Below are 16,186 nucleotides of genomic sequence, written 5' to 3' on the forward strand. Positions count from 1 at the left end.
CTACTCCAGTATTCCTGCCTGGAGAATCCCATGGGCAGAGGAGCCTGGCGGGCTGCACTCCATAGGGTTGCAAAGAGTAGGACACAACTGAAGCGACTGAGCATGCGCTCATACATAGTGTCTAACACGTGTTTGTTTAGTTGTTGGTTTTGATTCTTCAGTTAGATTTTAAGTTGCTGATGGCATAAACATTGTTTTTCATGTTTTTATTCTTTCCACATTTGGGGCACAATTGATCACATTGATTATATAAAAACTAAAGATTCCTGTTAATCAAGGGCACCACAGAAATGTGATAGATTAGAAGATGTTCAATATCTAAAGTGGACATAACTTCAATATGTGACCCCTGAAAATCAATAAGAAAAAGACACCAAACTCAATAGAAAAATGGGCAAAAGGTATGAACAGGTAGTTTCTCAAAAAAGGAGTCCTAAATGGCCAATAAATACAGAAAAGATGTTCAAAGTAACTGGTACAATTTAAACTATCCAACAACCTTATAAAATCAGTATTATCTTATTACCTCCATTTTATAGGTAAGGGAACTGAGACACAAAGAGTTTAAGTTGTGTAACTTGTCCAAAGTTACATAAGAAATAGTAAATATTACTTTATATTCATTATAGTGGCAAAAATGAGAGAGTTGGACAACGCCTAACTATAGTATGTGAGTAGTGTAGTCTTTGCCTTGGTAGTAAATTTTGGCTTTATTACTTACTCAGTAACCTCGGGCAAGTTACTTATCTCTGGTCTCAGTTTCCTCTTTTGTAAAATGGGGATAATATAGTGCTACTAGGGGAATAATTCAATGGAAGGACCTTGCAGTACTGATGATAATTCTGTCCTCAGAGTACGGTTAACTTGACACACTATAATAAACACTAAATAAAACAAGATTAATCAAAAATGATAACAAAACAAAAAACCAAAAGAGTTGATAGCTGTATCATGAGGAATTTTCTGGTTGCAGATGATAGAGAAGCCAACTTGACTAAATGGCTTATGCAATTACATAGAATTTATTCACCTACCAGCTAAGAAATCCAGGGGTAAATTTGATTTCAGGAAAGCCTTCAGCTGGAGCTCAAATAAGGTCACCAATGATCTATTGCCATCTCTCCCCTTTACCTTCAGCATCTTTTTTCCTCCCTGGATTCCACATGGTGGCTCCTGGGAGTTCCAGTCCATGCTCTCACTGTGGTAACTGGCTGCAGTGCCAGTCTTATCATGCCCGTGGACTACCCCCATCTAGGTGAGGGAGAGAGTCTCTTTTGGGTTCACTTTTTTTTTTTTTTTTTGACTGCCTTATGGGATCTTATTTCCCTGACCAGAGACCAAACCTGGACTATGGCAGTAAAAGCACTGAATTGTAACCACTGGACATCCAGGAAATTCCCAGCATTCACTTTTTAAAAAAGCAAGCCAAAATTGAGTTTCTTGACATCTCCATACCAATCACTTTGCCTGGAGGCTGGACTGGGCTGACTGGTTTAAGCCAATGAGGATCTACTCAGAAGAAAATCAGGGTAATGTTGACAGGAAAGGCAGGAATGAATGCTGGGACCAAGTCAACAATGTCCACTGCAGCAATGAATCACCAACCTACACTGTGAAACCAGCACTCTCCAAAGTTGGGGTGCCCCTTTTCCCAGAGGGTATGGGAAAAGAATATTAGAATGTCTATGTTTACTCATTTCCAATCTAAAAATAGAAATTAACTTTGCAAGTAGCAGACAGGCTCTGTTCCTCATATTTGGTCTCTGTGTCAGACAGTCATGGATTACACCCTATTGCCAAGCACCATTGCCAAGAACAGCAGTCATTCTCCCCACAAAGGGATGGCTCCAGCTAGTTCCCTTTAATATATTGTCATATACTGTGGTGTGCCCCCTTACATGGATTTACATAGTATACAATCTAGTTTTAACTAGATTAAAAACATTTTAGCTACAGAACCATAAATTGAGGATAAACCTTCCTATTAATAAGAAAAGGGTAGAGCTGACATATTTTCTACTTCTGAAAACAGCTCAATGACTGCCACATTAACAAGGTAAAAACAAATGACTTAATTAGATCTGATGAGTCAAACTCAAAAATAACAATAAGACTATTTGAAATGTGGATTCACATTCATTATTATTGGTGATATCTTCATCCTTAGTATGTTTTGAGTTACTCAGTAGGAATACTTGGAATTACCAAGAACTCTAGAAACCATAAACTGTGGAAAATTCTGAACGAGATGGGAATACCAGACCACCTGATCTGCCTCCTGAGAAATTTCTATGCAGGTCAGGAAGCAACAGTTAGAACTGGACATGGAACAACAGACTGGATCTAAATAGGAAAAGGAGTACATCAAGGCTGTATATTGTCACCCTGCTTATTTAACTTCTATGCAGAGTACATCATGAGAAACGCTGGGCTGGAAGAAGCACAAGCTGGAATCAAGATTGCTGGGAGAAATATCAATAACCTCAGATATGCAGATGACACCATGACACCACCCTTATGGCAGAAAGTGAAGAGGAACTAAAAAGCCTCTTGATGAAAGTGAAAGTGGAGAGTGAAAAAGTTGTCTTAAAGCTCGACATTCAGAAAACGAAGATCATGGCATCTGGTCCTATCACTTCATGGGAAATAGATGGGGAAACAGTGGAAACAGTGTCAGACTTTATTTTGGGGGGCTCCAAAATCACTGCAGATGGTGATTGCAGCCATGAAATTAAAAGATGCTTACTCCTTGGAAGGAAAATTATGACCAGCCTAGATAGCATTTTGAAAAGCAGAGGTATTACTTTGCCAACAAAGGTCCGTCTAGTCAAGGTTATGGTTTTTCCAGCGGTCATGTATGCATGTGAGAGTTGGACTGTGAAGAAAGCTGAGCGCCAAAGAATTGATGCTTTTGAACTGTGGTGTTGGAGAAGACTCTTGAGAGTCCCTTGGACTGCAAGGAGATCCAACCAGTCCATTCTGAAGGAGATCAGCCCTGGGATTTCTTTGGAAGGAATGATGCTGAAGCTGAAACGCCAGTACTTTGGCCACCTCATGCGAAGAGTTGACTCATTGGAAAAGACCCTGATGCTGGGAGGGACTGGGGGCAGGAGGAGAAGAGGACAACAGAGGATGAGATGGCTGGATGGCATCACTGACTCAATAGATGTGAGTCTGAGTGAACTCCAGGAGATGGTGACGGACAGGGAGGCCTGGCATGCTGTGATTCATGGGGTTGCAAAGAGTCGGACACGACTGAGCAACTGAACTGAACTGAACTTAGAAACCATGTATCTGGAACATAAAGACATTAAGACAGATATTTATTTTTGGAGGGTGATATTTGCAATACTCATTTCAGTACTTTAGAAAATTTCACTGAATTTGATATTAAATAGAGACACTCGGGTTTCTTAATAGCAAAGGACATACCTTGAGGGGAAACAATTATCTTCCTGCTCTAATTAAGAATAGTAGAAATAGTACATGGGAAACAATATGATGACAAGCTAAAATACATTTTTGGTCAGGATACACCATTGGAATTGGCAAAAAAAAAAATAAAAAAATCATATATATATATATGGTTTACACATACACACATCTGAAAATTAGCAGGAAAAGCAAGTATTAAAGCAAGTTATACCATGCAAAGTTACTACATCAATTCAGTTCAGTCAGTCACTCAGTCATGTCCGACTCTTTGCGACCCCATGAATCGCAGCACGCCAGGCCTCCCTGTCCATCACCAACTCCCGGAGTTCACTCAGACTCATGTCCATCGAGTCTGTGATGCCATCTAGCCATCTCATCCTCTGTCGTCCCCTTCTCCTCCTGCCCCCAATCCCTCCCAGCATCAGAGTCTTTTCCAATGAGTCAACTCTTCGCATGAGGTGGCCAAAGTACTGGAGTTTCAGCTTTAGCATAGGGATGAAAATATGGATGTCTCAATGTTTCTCTTCTTAAAGATTGACTATATTGTTTCAATAATGAAATCAACAAGGAACTGCTTTTTGTGTGTGAGCAACTACAGAAAGCTGTAGTTGGAAAAGATACATTCCTAATAATAAACAACTTCTTTAATGAACTCAGTATCTTCTGGAAGAACTGTGTAAGTAAAACCGAGGAGGAGTGGCTGCTTTGAACAGAGCAGAAGGACTCAGGATAACATTCCACAGCTACCCTCACAGATGGAATCCTATGCCCGGCAATTCACAGATGAGCTACAAATGAGTTACTGCAGCAAGGATACTGAGGTCAGAGCTGCATACCATGGTATAGAAGGTCATTGGTGTCATTAATTTTATAAATTAACATAGAGCAGGATATTTTAATATTTAGTATTGATATGGAAAGTGACCATGAAAATATTTTGTGCCACACAGAGGTCACAGATTGTCTTGAGACACAGGCCATAAATGTTGAACTTGAAAACACAAATCTTTGCCTGTGAAGACTGCTGTTCCAAATTTGTTGGCTTTTTATGTGATAACAAATAGAATGCCACCTATCATATTAAAAAAATAACCCACATACAATCTACCACTACATGGAAAATTTGTGATGCTAATGAGTGAGAAAGTAATTGCTCTTTGAAATAAACATGCTGTGAAACAAAATATTTTGAAATTGGATATTTGGAAGCGTTTCATTGTTAGGTGATTTTGTTGTCCCAAACAAAAATGGTGTGGCACCCATAAAAGCTCTCATGTATGCACTCTTAAAAAACTTTAACAAAATTTTCTAACCCTGTTTAAAAAGCTTCCAACAAAGAGATTTAGTAGTTTATCTATGCATTTGTAGAAAGTTAAAGAAGGTAACTTTCAATTAATTTGAAGAGCAAATGATTTCCAGAGGAGATGGAAATTTACTAGCTGAATTTCGACAAAAATTTTTTGCATGATTGGTTTATAGTGCTGTCTGGAGTAGGAAATGGCAACCCATTTTAGTATTCTTGCCTGGAAAATTCTATGAACAGAGAAGCCTGATGGGCTGCAGTCCATGGAGTCACAAAGAGTCAGACATGACTGAGTGACTTAGCACAATCTTGTGACTGGGCCATTGATACACATCTGCCATCTAGATCTGTGAATGTTGGGAGTGTATTAGTCTGCTAGAACACCACAAACTGGTGGCTTACCCAACAGCAATTTATTTTCTTACAGTTCTGGAGGCTGAAAGTGCGAGATCAAGGTGCTGGCAGCATTGGTTTCTGGTGAGGTCTCTCTCTTTGGCTGGCAGACGGGCACCTCCTTGATGTGTTCTCACGTGACCTTTTCTCTGTGTGATGCATCCCTGGTGTCCTCCTCTTCTTTTAGAGAGAGCAGTCCTATTGGATTAGGGCTCCACCCTTCTGACTTCTTTTAACCTTGTGTGTGTGCAAGTCATTAAGTTTCGTCTGACTCTTTGTGACTCCATGGACTGTAGCCCATCCGGCTCTTCTGTCCATGGGAGTCTCTAGGCAAGAATACTGGAGTGGGTTGCCATTCCTTCTCCAGGGTATCTTCCCCAACCAGGGATCGAAGCCAGGTCTCCTGCAATGCAGGTGGATTCTTTACCATCTGAGCCACCAGGAAAGACTTTTAACCTTAATTACCTCCTTAAAAGCCCTATTTCCAAACACAGCCACATTGGTGGTTCAACATGTGAGTTTTGGGAAAACACAATTCTGTCTATAAAAAAAAGTTGTCTTTTTTACTTCTCAGAGTCTTAAGCCAAATATCAAAATAAACTGGACTTAGGATCAAACCTTCAATTTTCTCTGTCACAAGATATTAAGCAAATATTTTCTAAATAAAATAAAAACACCACTCTCACTAAATTTATTATCATTATTTTTCCCAGAAGAGCATAAAGGTTTTCTGACCATTGATAAGTAAAATGATGTGTTTTTTGAATGTTGATTAACTTGTCTTCTTATTTCATATTTCCTGTATGTTTTATAATATATTTAGTTGGTTCATTGTTATTGGTGGAGGTATGTCACCAAAAAGTTTGAAGACCACTGCTACAGAAAACTAAATCTCACACTTAGGCCAAAAGAAGATTTCTAGAAATGAATACAATATTTACTATTGTTAATCACATTCATTGTGCCATTAATCAAATTCATTGTGACATTTTGTTTAATTGTTGAGAGTACCTGTGACAAGATGCTTTTATCAGCAACTTGGGCAAATATTTGGTACATATTTCTGTGTTTATTTACATACACAGAACAACGTATAATTTATATGTATGCCTATTCTACCCTGTCTAAAGATGCTAGATCCACACAATCTTCTCCAAGCTAATTTCTGAAAGTTCTGTAAATTGGTAGTATAAATTATCACGCTATATTCACAAAACTATGGTTTATGATAACAATCTCTCATACACTTGGCAGGCCTATTCATTTGAATGAATAAAGGAATTTGCACCATGAAACACTCCAATATTTAGTATACATTTATTCCTTTTGTAGCCAGCGCGCTTTCACCCCACTTCAGGTAACCATGCTGCATTTCCCTCTAGAATACCACTCTTCTTTCACTCTTCATCCTTGTGTTCTACTCCACTCTAGAGGTAAAGCAACGATCTCTAGGGTAAGCAAATCACTGCCTTTCATTCCTCTGACCACAGTTTAGCAGTAGGCATCTGGCAGGAGTCAGACCAATTGGGCCAATGAGATCTAATTTCACGATTTTTGTTCTACCCATCCGGGAAATCTACTTTCTCTTCCACTGGTCAGGGTACAAGACATGTGAGTTTGAAACTGCAAGGGGCCACCTCCTGGGACTTGAGATGCTGCCAACCTTAAAGAGACAGAGCCAAGAGATGGAGCCCAATAATATCATCAGAGCCTCAAACTGAGAGGTACCTGATTAGCCCCAGACTTTTTAGCTTTGTTGTCTGCTTGGTTTTGCTCAAGCGTCTTATGTTGAGTTTTTTGATCACAATTTCAGAAAGTCCCAGCTAATCATCAGACCATAAATATAGTTACACAGTGTTTAAACCAATAAAATACCTAGCATAAGCAAATGCAACAGTCCTTTAAGCCTTATCTTTGTAAGAGTTATGAAACATCAAAGCTGGGAAAAGGAAATTATTTTCTCAAACTCTTGCAAAAGAACAGATGTTCTGTCTATGGTACCAGGCTGCCTCCTCCATTTCCCAGCTTGCTGCAGACACGGGCATGTGTATTATTTAAGATACCTTTAATACAAGTGACTAACTCAACTTATGGTAGCCTAAGCCAAGTGTTAGTTACTCAGTTGTGTCTGACTCTTTGTGATCCCATTGACTATAGCCCATCAGGCTCCCCTGTTCATGAGATTTCCTAGGCAAGAAAACTGGAGTGGGTAGCCATTTCCTTTTTCAGGGGATCTTCCCAACCCAGGGATAGAACCCAGGTCTCCTGCATTGCAGACAGATTCTTTACCATCTGAGCCACCAGGGAAGCCAGGAAGGAACTCATTGACTGGTGATAATATATGGCATTGAAGGAAGAGCTGCAAGAAATAAGGTCTCGGGGACTTGAATGAGACATGTAAACAAAAAAATAAAATAAAAAAAAAAAGAATGCTTCCCCAACTCCCATCAAGATATACTTACTTCCTAACCTCTGGAACCTGCAAACATTACCTTTTATGCAAAAGAATGAATATTACTTATATGGAAAAGATGTGATTAATTTGAAGATATTGAGAGGAGGAGCTTATCCTGATACATTATTATAAGAAAGAAGTAAATGGATATTCTATACAGACAAAGGAGGAGAGGACATACAGAGAGAAGGTGTTATGAAGATGGAAGTAGAGGTGGGAATGGTACTGGCAGTCCCCAGAAGCTGAATGAGGCAAAGGACAGAGTTTCCCCCCCGAGTCTGCAGAGGGAGCACTGCCCTGCCCACAGCTTGAGTTCAGTCTTCTGGTCTCCAGAACAAGGAGAGAATAAATTTCTGTGGTTGTAAGCAACCAAAGTTGTGGTTAATATTTTATGGTACCCCAGGAAATGAACACAATATTCAATACTAGAAGTACTTGCTCTTTCTTTCTCTCTCATCAGTGCATGTGCTGAGTCACTTCAGTCGTGTCCTACTCTTTGTGACCCCACGGACCGTAGCCTGCCAAGCTCCTCTGTCCATGGGATCCTCCAGCCAAGAATACTGGAGTGGGTTGCCGTGCCCTCCTCCAGGGTATCTTCCTGATCCAGGGATCTAACCCACATCCCTTATGTCTCCTGCACTGTCAGGCGGGTTCTTTACCACTAGCACCACCTGGGAAGACTCTCTGCTTAATCTGTAGTTTTAGTTTCTCCATTTGGCTGAATAGATGGCTAGTGCAAGTGCCCAGATTGCATCCTCTCTGCTTTGGTATTGCAAAAAGAAGGGAGTGTTTACTGATGTTTTCCCAAGGTCCCTACATCCAACCCGGGGAAGTTTTCTGATTGGTTCTGTTTGTATAATGTTCTGCTCCCCACCCCCATCAACATGTGTTTGGACAAAGCATACTGTCAACCGGGTGGTCCTTTTCTTGGCTGTATTTTGGTTGTGATACCATCCCTGTAGCAGGCATGACATGCTGATTAACAACTTCCTAAACCACATGTGGCTAGAGGTTTTTCCTAAGAAAAGAGACAAGGTGGACTGAAACAACAAATATCCATAACAAGGCATTTGGCCAGATTCCTGGATTCTTTCCTAGCTTGGGACACCATGAGGCTGTGTAGGGTTATGGGCAGAGGAACAACAGCCTTGTCCCTGGGACACGGGCTACTGGATATTCCTTCCTCTGATCCAGATGTAAGGGCTTCCCTGGTGGTTCAGACGGTAAAGAAATCGCTTACAATGCAAGAGACCTGAGTTTGATCCCTGGGTTGGGAAGATCCCCAGGAGAAGGGAATGGTACCCACTCCAGTATTCTTGCCTGGAGAATCCCATGGACAAAGGAGACTGGCAGGCTATGGTCCATGAGGTCTCAAAGAGTCAGATACGACTGAGTGACAATCACTTTCACGTTTTCACTTTCAACCCAGATGTAGGTGTAAAGAACTGCCTTTGGAATTTATGTGGAGATCAGAAAAGCTGCATGTTTGATCAAAATGTTGGTCCCACCCTCCTATAGGTTCCCGTCAGAGTGGGACTGGTCTAGGCTGGATGAGAGGGTGGCCTCAGTGGTGCCATGAAGTTACTAGGCAGTGGCAGGTTATGGATGGGCTGGGCCTCTCCTGAGAGGACCCCTGGGGATAGGGATTTTCATGGCCAGAGCTCAAGGCTGAAGAGAGCCCTTTCTCATTTTCTGGCAACTTCATTTCCCTCTCTGTTCCCCCTTTTAACCTCCCTTCCTCTTTTTTTTTTCTCCTTGTCTCTCCTAAGTCCTACCCTCAGGAGAAGAAGCAGAATGTTAATGCACCAGTTGTGGGCTTTGTAGAAGCAGTTTATGATTTTTTTTCCCCAGCTGAAAAGCAATGCCTTCCCTGCCTAGTTTTGGTGGAGTACTCTATTATCAGCATAATCACTGATATTTATCATAAAATTTCACGGACAGATTCTTCCAGAGTCTGGGCTACTCCCTAGGAGCAAACCAGGCACTTTTGAGCAATGGCAGGGCTTCTTTCAGATTCTTAGGTATTATTTTTAATGTACCAGCAAAACCTAAAAATGGAAGTGAATAAATGCAGCTGGTTAAAGGAACTGACCTGCACATGAAGGTCATGCAATAGAAGAATTTGGTTCACTTAGGATATGCAAAAGTGGCAGAAAATGTTCATTTTTACTGGCTTTTCATGAAATAGAAATGTCGCCATTAACCTGCTGATACAGCTCAGAGTGAGCCTGCCAGAGAAGCATCCTCCAGCTGGGTCTGCCCCCTTGATGTTTCTTCTTTTGCCCTCATTAAATTTTTAGACACTTATGGCTTCTTCCAAAGAAAGCTGGCTCTTTCAAGTTACAGACTTAAATAGCTGTAATGGATATATGGAGGAGGGGAATGTAATGTCTCTTCCTTGCAGAGAGACTATTTTTGTTTTTAATGTGAAGAAATGGTGCTACTGCAATATGAATGGAAATCTGTGGACCAGGTTGACTGTGTGTTGAGGATCCCCAAGACCACTTGATTCCATGTGATTCCAGTTCCATGACTCTCTAGGGGGACTAACAGGACTGGGCACATAGTTGTGTTTACAGCTATGATTTATTATAGTGAAAGGATACAGAGCAAGAGCAGCAAAGAGAAAAGGCACATGGGGCAAAGACCAGAGGAAACCAGGCCGGGGTTCCAGGGGTCTGCTGCTATTGGAGTCAGTCATAATGCACTGAAATCTTCCAGCCACAAATCGGGACAACATATGTGAGATGCTGCCCATCAGAGAAGCTGATTAAGACTTGTGACCAGGAGTTTTAGTGGGAGTTGGTCATGCAGGCACACCCTGCCTAGTACCTACCAGAATTCCAGAGCTTTAGAAGAAAAGCAAGTGTTTGGCATAGCCACACTGCTTGCACAATTTAGGCACAATGGGCCACTCTCATAATTTCTGGGAATGGTGGGAACCCTCCTGAAATCCAAGTTTCCTGATGCCAGCCATGGACCAACCTTGCAGTCAGGACTTTCTAAGGATAACTGTCTCAGATCTGCTATGTTAACTCATTAATCTCCACAATTTTCCAGTGTCTGTAGCTTTTCCTGCATTAAGGAAAACTTGAAGTTATAAAACAGAACTTATTAAATATAAATTGGGAGATAAACCATGAAGCCTCAAATGTCTGTCATGACCCCACCTGTCTTTCAAACTGGGTTTATATGTCACATGTTTATCCTGTTCTCCTGGCCATAAATGATGAAACAAGAGATTTCTCCTTGAGTCAAAAGCTAAGAATGCAGTTGGATATGACCTAGACCAAGAGTCACAGAGTCCAACCAGAAAGGGGGATGTTATGGTGGGGCATAATTAACTGATCCCATCCATTGTCTTTTGAAAAATAAATTCTAGATGGAGAAAGGGAAAGTGGGTGACTAGAGCTCAGACTGAGTGAAGCAATGTTGAGTTGTTGTTTCAGGTCTTTATGAAGATTGCTATGCTCCTCAATCTTGGAAGTCTACGGTCAAGACAGAGAGAAACCTCCTGTCTGACATTCTCATGTATCCTTGCAATAAATTCCTTCACTGATACGGCTGTGTCTTTTCCAAGCAGCCTGAAAAAGCCTAGAGAACATGGTGTAAATACTTCCTTTACAAAGAGATTTGGCAACTAAAAAGAAAAGATTGTACTAAAGAGTGTCCAAGGAAACTTGAAAGAGTACAATTTAGGTCAATAACAGGAAATAGTACCTTACACTGCAGAAAGGAAGTTTCAGAACACATTTCAGTCCCTCAAAAATAGAAAACATAGATGGGCTTAAGAAAAGCTTCAAAACATATCTATGTGGTTGAGTCATAAGGAGTTACTGGGAAGAGCTCAATATGTTGGGACTATTTCGTCTCCTATGAGATGGATGTCAGGAAGGACAGTGATGATCTCCTAGACATAACTCTTGTGTCCTGGGCAGGACCAGCTCAGGATGGCCTGAAGCAAGGGTTCCTCTGATGAGGCAGCCAGCAGGGTCTATGAAGTTGAGAGTAGCCCCTGAGGATTTAAGTCCCAGAAGCTCCACACCAGAACTGAACAGTAGGTGGAAACATTCTGATGGACTCAGTGGGAGGCAACATTCACCCCCTGTATCCAAATCAGGCTCAGAGCAGGAGTATAGTGTATTTATCAACTTGTCTGTGGATTAAATATAACTCAAGAGTCAACATTTTGGGTCTCTGCAAGGATAAGTGTAATTAGGAGTAGGCTTCATGGGCACACCCCCTAGCCCAGGATGTTCTTGTGAAAGGCCCTCAGAACATGCAGTCAGTGTGGGGAACACAGCGTCTGCTATCTGGCAAAGCACTTCAGAGACTCCCATTGACATGTTGCATGAGGCAGGACTGATTAGAAAGGCTGGTTTCATTCCAACACCATCACCTTCTTAAGAGAAGGGTAGATAACCTCTCTTTATCTGGCATGTGACCTTATAGTTGAACTGGAAGTATTTGGGGTTGTTCAGAGATAGTTCTAAATGGGACAGGAATACTTGCTCTGTGATCACTGTTCCCTGGTGAGCTTCCTGCAGTTAAAATGATAAGGGTTGTCTGAGAAGATCCAGTTTTAGTATTGGGGCCATTTCCATTCTTTGTTATTAAAAATGGGCTCAACTTTTCTTTCTCTATAGAAGGAGGGGAAAATTAATAGCTCCCTTAAAAGCATTCAGGGCACAGTTATGCTTTGATATACAGAGTAGTGGTTAAGACTACAGATTCACGTATATGAGAGGTCTGCAGCTTACTAGCTGCTTGGGCCATTTACCTAAGCTCTTTGCTCATTAGTTTCTTCTGTAAAATGTGAATAATAATATCACACAGGGTTTTTGTGAGGATGGAACTGGATAATGTATATAAAACACTTAGCATAATGCCTAGCACAGAGTGACTGCTCAATTACTACTAAGCTACTATTTAACTGTTTTATTTTTTCATAGGTACTGAACCTGTGTACAATTACTTTATTCCAGAACTTTCCAACATCAGAATCCCATCACTGTAAGTGGTCAAGAGCAGAATGTTTTATAGACATTAAGGAGGGGTAGGTTGGGCCGTTTGTAAAATGAAGTAGGCCTTTGTCTTCCATGGATTTCACTCTTGTGGTTTCAACTATTCATAAACTGTCTCAAGGGTTGTGACATGGTATACGTTATATATGTAATATATATATATACACATATAACCTTAACCTAAAATGGATACGAAGCAGTGAGGATGCAGTAGAATCATTTTGAGTACCCGCCCAGTCATTCTCTTCTCTGACAACTGCCCCCCACAAAAGAGGTGGGCTTGGAGGAAGCTTTGTGTCTTGTGACCCCACACCACAGCTGCTGGGACACGCAATGCAGGGAGAGCTGATCTGGTGTTTGGATCAAACTGCTTTTCTGTCCTGAATCGTTCTCATTTTCAGGAGATACATGAAGAAGAAATTGGGGGTCACATCTCATGATATACATAATTTATTTTCAAATGGTTCAGGAAAACTGTATATATGTATATATACTGTACAGGGAGAGAAAGCATCACAGAATTAAAACATCACAGAATTAAAATAATTAATAAATCTAATTGAAGGGTGTATAAATGTTCACTGCACTGTTATTTCAGGGGTTTTTTGTGTGTGTTTAAAATTTTAAACATTGGAAAAGATTTCAATGGGAAATAGCCCTTTTTAAAAAGGTCGATGATGAACTAAAAGGGTGGGATGGGAGTGGGGTGGGAGGGAAGCTCAAGGGGGAGGGGATATATGTTTACTTATAGCTGATTCACATTGTTGTACAGCAGAAACTAACACAACATTGTAAAGCAATTACACTGCAATTTTATAAAGTTATCTATTATATAAAGTAAAAATAAATAAAACTCCTTGAGTTACAATGAACTCCTGAATTTCTGGCTGTTTCTCCCAGGCTTTGAACTGAGAAACTGCATGTGATCTTGGGTGGAGAGCCAAGCATGCATAGAAGAGAAAGCTGTACTTCAGAGAGAGACAGAGGAAACAGAGATGCAGAAAGAGCCTAAGATCCCTGGGAAACAGGAGCATGGGGTGCATTCCTGACTGCTTGGTTCTGCCTCCAGAGGCCTGGTTCTGGTGCAAGGTCTATCTCCTCTTTCTGTCTCAGAGGTTCATGAAATACCCTAGTAGTCTTCCAATAAATTTTTATTATTATTATTATTTTGCTTAAGATATCTTAAGTGGTTCTGGCCCTTGTGAATAAATGGACTCCCATCAAGCCCCCTGGCGGGTCTGTGGTAACAGGTGCTCTGGGGCATGCATGAGCTGTCTCCTCTGAGCTGAGGTGGGGATGAGTGGCTTAACTGGAGAGTATGCCTTGCAGACTGCTAGCTTCTGCATTTCAATGAAGTCGACCTGGAATAAAAGTATTAACTGGGAGCATATTTTTCAATTGTACTTTACAGCTTTTGAAAGGATAAATCACATGTGTAGTGGGAACATATCTTCAGACCACAAACTCAAGTGTGGGCTAGGGGGTAGGTGGAGTAACATTTGCTCCTTTTCAATGCTATATTTAAGTACTCTCTTCAGCCTTCCTTCTGCCTGGTGGCAGAGTCTGAGTTTGCTCCCTGGGTTCAGTGTTTTTCTTCTTTTCCCCCGGGGGAGCGAGTTGGTGAGGATGGCCTATAACCCTGGGTTCATCACCACTGATGCATGCCTGACACCTTCAAAGATTTCCCTCACCCTCTGGTCTTCCTGGCCCTCCTGCTCTCCTGGGTCCTGACCTGCTGCCTCGGGGCACAGGGACTCTCTGAGGCACTTCTGGCCTCTAAGCCCACACCTTCTCTAGGGCCAGACCCTGCAACTGCTCCACTGCTTGCAGGGGTGGAGTCACACCACTCCACTCCCTGGGCTCCTATTTCGCCAACAGTTTCTGAGCATTTTGTTCACCTTCTTCCCTGGCTTAGCACATGGCCTTAAGGGCACGAGGGCCTTTCTCAAGCCTTTCTTTCTTTCCTTTTGTGCAACCGTGGGATGGCGGACTGGATCCTAGACCCTTCCCTGGAAGTCTTCTCAGGCAAGTCTTCTCATGTTTATGGAATGTTTCTCTTAAAACACAGTGTTTTATTCTTACTAGAGTACCTACACAGAAATAGCTTATTTGGTTGTTTTCTTTAATTACAAAATAACCAGAACTAACAAAGAGAGCCTTTCTATATTGCTCTTTTAGAAACATGGGAGTCACAGTTTAATAATATATAATTTGGCATGATTTTATGCCCTGAATTTTGGGGGGGTGGTATTAGCTTTTGCTATCTAAAGGCAGAGCTTTTGGATCACAAAACCCTTTTTTCTTGCAAAGCCTATTTTGAAACTAAGAACTGACTTCTTTGCTATTTGCATTATGTTGTAACAAATCTACCCTCGACAATGTCAGCTTCAGGTCTAGGTCAAATGCAGATTGGACAAGGCACAGCAGAAAGTGTGGGGTGGGGAGGAGGAGAAGCCATTGTGTCATATTATCCACTCTATATGCCAGTGGAGTATTCATGAACTGGGGGATTTAAATAGATCCCAGAGTTCCCACTGCCAGGCTCAAGGTTTTCTTCTGTGAAAAGGTAAAAGATTTTTCTCTTGCCAAAACTCTGCTATACAATGACCTCTCATCCACCTGAAACATGGACTGAACTTAATCTAAACACAGCTAGGGATAGGAAGTAGCAAAAAAAGTCAGGAAAACGGGTTTCATAGAAGCCATACACCAAAGAGTTCATTCATAGGCAAGCCCCTTATCCAATAAAGCTTATTTGTTTTTGTTACATATTCAAAGACACTCAGGTTATCAAGTTTCTATGCCAGACTGAGGTTGCTAAGTGATAGGAGGATCTAGTTGCACGATGTAAACAGTAAGAAAAACTGCTGATAGTGACAGAGGAGTCAGAAATACAACAAAAAATCAGATACAAACATTTAAAGCATCAGTGCTGTCTAGGGATATCAGTGTAAAAATAACATGTCTCAAATCTCTCTTTTGTTTCTGTAATCAGAACTATAATTGATCAGTGTGTTAGAGCTCAGTGGAAATTCAGAGGAATCTAATCCAAGTATGAAATACGGGATTCAAAATTTAATAATAGGACATAATAATAGTGTCACATGATTTTATGCCCTAAATCTTTTGGAGCATTAGCATTTAATATCTAAAAGCCAAGCTTTTAGATCTTAAAACTTTTTTCTGCAAAGACTATTATGGGCTGAACTGTGTCTCCCTCAAAACTCATATGTTGAAGCCCGAACTTCCAGTACCTTAGAATGTAACCCCTAGGAACTTTACAGTAAGTATTATCTGGTTTGGAGATTTTTATTTTTAAAAAATTTTGCCACGCTATACACAGTATACAGGATCTTAGTTCCCCAACCAGGGATCAAACCCATGTCCCCTGCTTTGGAAGCACAGAGTCTTAACCACTGCACTGCCAGGGAAGTCTGAGAATCTTTTTTTAAAAAATAAATTTTGTTATTTTCCATATTCCCCCAAATGTATGTAATGACTGAATATTAATTTTAAACCAAGACAAAAACCATCATAAAATCTTTACCAAAGATCAGATAGTACAAGAGAGATTAA

The sequence above is a fragment of the Bos taurus genome, chromosome 1, assembly GCF_002263795.3.
Source record: "Bos taurus isolate L1 Dominette 01449 registration number 42190680 breed Hereford chromosome 1, ARS-UCD2.0, whole genome shotgun sequence".
Classification (NCBI taxonomy): domain Eukaryota; kingdom Metazoa; phylum Chordata; class Mammalia; order Artiodactyla; family Bovidae; genus Bos; species Bos taurus.